This window comes from Apium graveolens, chromosome 9 (genome assembly GCF_009905375.1).
Source record: "Apium graveolens cultivar Ventura chromosome 9, ASM990537v1, whole genome shotgun sequence".
In the NCBI taxonomy this organism is placed as follows: domain Eukaryota; kingdom Viridiplantae; phylum Streptophyta; class Magnoliopsida; order Apiales; family Apiaceae; genus Apium; species Apium graveolens.
The window spans coordinates 146610026-146616753 of NC_133655.1; positions in this window are offsets into that span (position 1 = coordinate 146610026).

Here is a 6728-nt window from a genome sequence, read left to right on the forward strand (position 1 = left end):
AATTATACCAGTATCAGACCCTCTTCCAGAGGCTCCTGTAGACATCCATGAGGTTCCACCAATTCCTGTTCCCTCCCCTGTACAGAGCCCAGCACATACTGAGGAAATGCCACCTTTATCCCCTGCACCATTGTCACCTGATACCGTGCTTGGTTATCCATTTGGATCTCCTGGGTCTGCACCACCTGCCCCCCATGGACTGCTAGATGCTACCACTCAGGCTTCTCTTATCGCTGATTATCATATGACTTTGGGTGGCCTGTTAGAGGCCCGAAATGTTAGGAGTGATCTGTTGGATTGACTTACTGCACCAAGGATTGAGGGTGTGATACTTCCGGCAGGATTAGCGTATAGCATGGAAAGGATTGAGGCTACCACCCGTGTTACAACTAGGGGCCATCTTGAGGGTCAGGTTGATCCAGCTCTACTTGCGACTATCTTAGACCTCATCACCTCTGTGATGGAGCAGGTTAGGGATGTCGTGCGTGCTCGCATCTCTTAATCCATGGTAGTGTGCAGAGCCAGAGCAATCAAACAAGGGTCTCATGTAGCACCGCTTTTGGAGGATTAGCCTAAGTTATGAATGATTAGTTTTAATGACGAGATGACTATCTATGGTAGTACTTTTGGGATAGGAGCGATAAGTTCATATGATGTAATCCTCTTTAATATGTTCAGTTGTTGTACCCTCGAACAAATGGTTATGTATATATTCGTTAATTTCAGTTCAGGTCAGTTTGTTTGTGATAAATCACATTGTTAATTGCTCTATTAACACTTAAGAGAGTGTCATGAAGTTTATCGAACTTAAGAATTCATAATTTGCAATCGTGCAAGGACTAAACGAGGGGAAGACTTAAGCAAGGTAAGTAAGACAAATATCCGGAGATTCTCAAAAAAAAAATTTCCAAGTAATATGCCCCCACAAGGAAAAAGATTAAGCGCAAACCTGGAACGTGATAATCAGGGAGGTTGCAATTAAGATATAAAGAACCCGGAATATAATAAAGTGGAAAATGAAGATTTTAAATTAAAAGATGACTCCAATTATGGGGAGTAGGAAGAAATATTTAGACTAAGAAAGCAAAAGTCGAGCGAGATAAGGAGACCCGAGACGGTACTCCTATACGGAAATTCATGAACCTGTCTAAACAGAACTTATATTTTATTCCCAACCACCACCTTGAGGAAACAATGTGGTGTGAAATTCTTTCAGAACCTCTAAGTCGCTAAGCTCTCAGAGTTCCAAGGAACAAGCTGGCCCAGTCGAGGCAAGAGCCTGGCTAAAGGAAATATAGGAATCATTTGAGATTCTAAATGATTGACGAATCACAAAAGACTGTTTTTATCACTTACCCTCCTAAGAGAGAGACCACCCGCCGGTGAAAGGCCAAGGAAGGCACGGAGCAAGAGATTATAATAAACTGATTTAAGTTCAGTCAATTGTTTTGGGAAAGTAATTCCCAAAGATAAGGAGATAGTGTAAAAGCTTTAGAGCCAGAACAAAGGCAGACGAGTATGATAAATTATGAATCTAAGTTGTAAAAGTTATCAAGATTCGTTCTGAGGACACGAATCCAGAATGACGGGATGTTTGAAATCAATGCTTATGTTGTGTTGGTTTAAAAAAAAAATGGTAAGAGAAAGGAAAATAAAAAGAAACTGAAGTGGAAAGGAATACAAGGGCAATAGAGTTGAGGTATGATAAGGGAGTTGGGTATGAGGAAACCCTAAAGACTCGTAGCAATAGAAATAGAAAAGTATGTAATCGTCAGGATGAGGGTGATTCACCATGAGTTAAAATAGATGGTTGAAGGTGTAAGAGATACATATATTTATCCCCTGTAAGTTGGGAGGATTCGAGGAAACCTTTAGATAGTTCGAAGGATAAATAATAAGACGCGGATAGACTAAGGAGACAAGAAAGTAGGAAAGTTGGATGAAGGAAGTGACCTTCAATAATGTGAAATGTAAGACCGGTGGCTCGATACCCAGAAAGGGAGGCGCCAGGTATGAGAGATATCCCAACATTGAGGTGACTGTTGAGATAAACAACGAAAGTAAATAAGGAATTATTAAGAAGAAGTTCACGTTGAACATGACCAATATCTTCCAGAACATCCATGTTATTGTTACCAAGTTAGGCAAGAAAAGCGGATGACCATCGTTATCTTTTGGAGGCCATATGGATTGACCTCAATTTGAATAAGGATGCTATTATGAAATTAGGCATAGACTATCGAGGTGGGAATGACGAATAAGATAATCTATCAAGGATATATGACTAGATTTGTCCATGGAAGGATGCAAGTACCTTTTAAAGGTGGAATTAAGAATAGAACATTGGTAACTTAAAATGAATCCTAGGGGAATGCATACAGGTTGGCATTTCATCCTTAATAGGGATAGTATGAGTTTTGACAGTATGAATTGGAAAGGATTAAGGTAATAATAACCTTTAAGGATCAGTGGAGAAATTTTTCAGAAGTATATAGACAATGGTTCTAGTATTAGTAAATGGTATTTTGATATGCCCTGTATATAGGGAATACAGGAGGAACGATTCGAGGATAACCTTAGAGGTTTTACAAGGAGAAAGGTAATATTCAAAATTCTCCAGAATAGAAATGTTGATAAAGGAAATGTGTCATAATTATAATGATGCCAAGTGGGGCACGTGTTACACCACGAGAAAGTATGGATCAAACCAGTAATGGTCAAAAATTTTTAGGGCAATTAGGGCCTAGGATAAAAGATGTTCTAAGTATGATTGAGAGTCAGTCTTGACAGTGATTAGCCTCTAAAGACTGAGGCAATAACTTATGGAAAAATGGTGATATTTTTTTTTACCCATCTGATTTTAAGGAAAACATCCTCACATAAGCTGTGATTGAAATGAGGTAGAAAATTATTTGGAGGTGGTTAAAATGACATTGACTGTAAGGAAATTGTACTATCAGGGAAGGCCAAAGAGGTGGCCAACACTTTAAAGGTAAGAGGATAATTATAGGCGCTTGTGCCAAAGGAATACAGTAATGATGGTTAAAACTGTGAAGGTTGTATTGTGGTTTGGAAGATTGACATTCCTTCTGATGACTGTGCAATACCCAACCGTAATAGTAGTTCGGTAAAGGTTTAATTCGTGTAATCGCCAGGAGCGGGCTATCTATCTTAGAAGGTACTATCTTGAGAATGAGCCAGGACTATATTTCAAAAAGGACTAAACAAACCTTTGAGTTAAGTCTTCTATTGAAGGTATATGATTAAGAATGGTATTAACCTGCTATCGTTGCTTTGAGCAAAACTCTTCTGCAAATTTTATCTGCTTCATGTCATGTATGTATGTCAGAATCAGGAGTGTACTCCATGAATCATGAATGGTGATTATGTTATCTCCTTAGAAGGATTTGATACGACATGTATGGACTCCGTATGGTTAGCTATTAAGACTTCATGGAAAATGAATGACTACAGTAGGTCAGTGGTGGACCATGGTAAGGCAGCAATGATTATGCGAGTATTAAGCTGATTACAACCGTGAGAGTTGTATTGGAATGGGTGTTGAGATTGAGTACCACTAATCGGGTCGTTGTAGTGTATAAGTTATCATTGATAGACTAATTAAGTAGAGTATCTACCTAGTGAATAATTATTCTTTCTTATCAATAGAGAGTCGTATTATTATACGAGGAAGGTTGCGGTGCAAGCTTAGAATTCTAGTAACGATGATGTATAGAATGAGATCCCAGATTCGATTTTCGATGTCGAGGGAGTTTCAAAGGTGATTATGTATAAGCTCGAGGAAGAGTGTGGGTCCATAGAATGATGGACGGGATAGCGAAAATATTTAGGCATGGGAAATACGAGGCTATAATGCTTAATGTTGATTTATATACGTATATGAATTGTTCTCCTATGACAAACCTCTATAGTTCAGAGGTAGGTTCCAAGCCAGATATTTTGTGGCAGTATATTTTTTTTTCACATATACAGTTCTCTTCAATTCGTTTGTTTCTCTTCTTTTCATTTCATGTAAGCTGAGAAGAACAACCCTTCCAGAAAGGGGAGGTATTGCCGAATGACTATCTATCTATGTGATAGAAGCCTAGTAGGATACCAGCTATTGTTTAATCGCTGGTCAAGTACTAAAGGCTGGCCACCTTCTGTACTAACTAAGCGATATAACAAGTGTTCATGATCATAGTGATCTCTCAACAAATTCCTTTACTTCTATTTGATTGATCAAATTTTGGAAAATAGAAACAACTGAAAAAGGAGTAATAAAGTGGTGGTAGTATGCGGAATGAGAACACATTCGTGATACTAAGGTTGACGTGGTTATTAAAAGGTTATAGAACGCTAACGAGCAAAAGTATAACCAGTATAATATTAGGAATGGAAGGTAGTAGCGATTACGAACTGAAAAAGAATGGGTATTGAGAAGCAGAAGCTCTAATGCTAAAAGCTATAATGAGAGTCTGTGCAATAGACTTGAAAGAAATTGGAATGATCACTTAACACGGATTGAGTTTTCTTAAGACAATAGATCATATGTCAGTATTGAGATGTCACCTTATGAGATCCTTGAGGGAAGACAATGTCGATCTCCCTTATGTTAAGATGAAGTTGTAGAGCGCAAGATGCTCAGATCCGCAGTAGTCCAAAGGACCAAGGATATGATAGATCTAATCAGAGGACGGCTGGTAGTAGCCCAAGATGGACATGACACGAAAGGACAAAGAGTATGAAATAGGGGACCTAGTAATGTTATAGGTATCCCTTGGAAAGGATTGATGAGGTTCGGAAAGAAAGGAAAGCTAAGTCTACAATTTGTTGGACCCTCGGATATATTAAGAAGTATTGGGAAGTTAGCATATGAGCTAGCCTTACCCCAGAGCATGTAGCAAGTCGTAACGGGTTTCACGTATCAATGTTAAGAAAGTGTAATTCGGATGCTAGACAAATAGGGGCATATGAGCGCATAGACATGCAACCAGACGTAACCTATATGGAGCAACCAGGAAGGTTATTGAGTGAAAAGTAACAAGTGCTTAGGAGAAGGATTATCAAACTAGGCAGAGTTGGTGGTAGGACCACAATGTCGAAAATTGACTAGAGAGTTAGAAGGCACAATGCTAGAAAAGCATCCCCAACTGTTTTCTATCTGATTCCGGGACGGAATCCTTTAAAGGAGGGGAGACTGTAATAACCCCAATTTTTGGAAATTTTTGAAACCCTTATGAATAGTGTTTTTGCTGAATGAGAAAAATTTTCATGCTACGCTATGTAGGGGTTCTGTTATTGATCTTATGGAATATTATTAGTACTCTATGTGGTATATAAGTGTATGTAAAGATCGTCAGAATCCAATTCCGAACACTTTGATTTTTCCCGGAAATCCAATAGATACGGAAAGAATTGAGTATAAGGTAACAGGATAAAAGGATTTAAATTAAAGGATTATAATAGAGGATCATAAAAAGGAATTTAATGTATTGAGAAAGGTTAAGGGAACCTAAGTAATAAGATCCCGGGTATGATCCCTCGAACGATAAACGAAAATGAAAGTTAAGCGAACCGTATAACAGATCAGCGGTCATTAGGCAAACAATTAAAAGCTAATCAAAGGGATTAGTGGGGGTGATGTCATCCAACCAATAGAAAGAGGACAAAGGAGGGGTGATGACATCATAAAGTGATGTAGGCATGACATAGAAGGGAAGGAAGTGTGGTTGAATTATAACCACACAAAATCAAGGTTAATTAAGTCATTAACCAAAAACAACACAAAAAATCAACCAATCAAGCAAATCATTTCATTTTCATCAAACAAAACACAAAAACATCTTTCTTCCCAAGCTAACTCTCGGCTTCTTTCTTAAAATTTGAAGATCCAAGCTCCACCACTTACTATTTAGCAAGGTAATTATCTAAGCTTCCCCATGGATAGTTACATACTTCCTATAAGTTTAAGCTTCTAATTCCAAGCCAATCTTTTTCTATAAATCAAGGAAGAAGATGGTGAATAGTAACCTTCAAGAAATAACTTTAGTTTTCTTGAATTTTTATGAAAGATTAAGGTGATACAAGCAAGGATCAAGGTTCTTTAGGCATTCAAAGCTCTTGTGTTGTGTTAAAAAGCTTCAAGGAAGGTATAATCTCTTAACCAAGCTTTGTTATTGAATGTTAAGAGCATAATATGAGTATTTTAGTTCATGAGAGGCTTGATGGTTGTGTATGTAGAGATTAGTGAGTTTTGGGATGTTGTTGGATTGGTAAATGTTGTTGTTTTGATTAAAAGAACTTAAGTATGATTAAAGTTAAGCTTAGGCATAAGTATGAATGATTAAATTGAATTGGTTGGGGTTGTTATGATGTGAAAAGGATGGATGTTGGTTGTATGTTGGATATGAGGTTGATTTGGGATGGTTTTGAATGGTTTAAAATTGGGAAATCGCGTAAACATAGCCGTCGTAACGTCCGATTTTCTTTGGACTGTTTTTGTGCATAGCATTAGGACCCGAGAACCCCCTGCTAGATTATGACCACTGCCATGTTTAGATAACTCATGTTACGAGCTTCGTTTTGATATGTAGTTCGTTCGATTCCGATGCACGGTTTAGGAGAAACGACCGTTTCAAGTAACGGCGTTTCGCGAACGAAACTTTTCCCCTCGCCTTACTTTGAAACATAGGTTAAAGACCAAAAAGGGTTAATTAATGTATGAA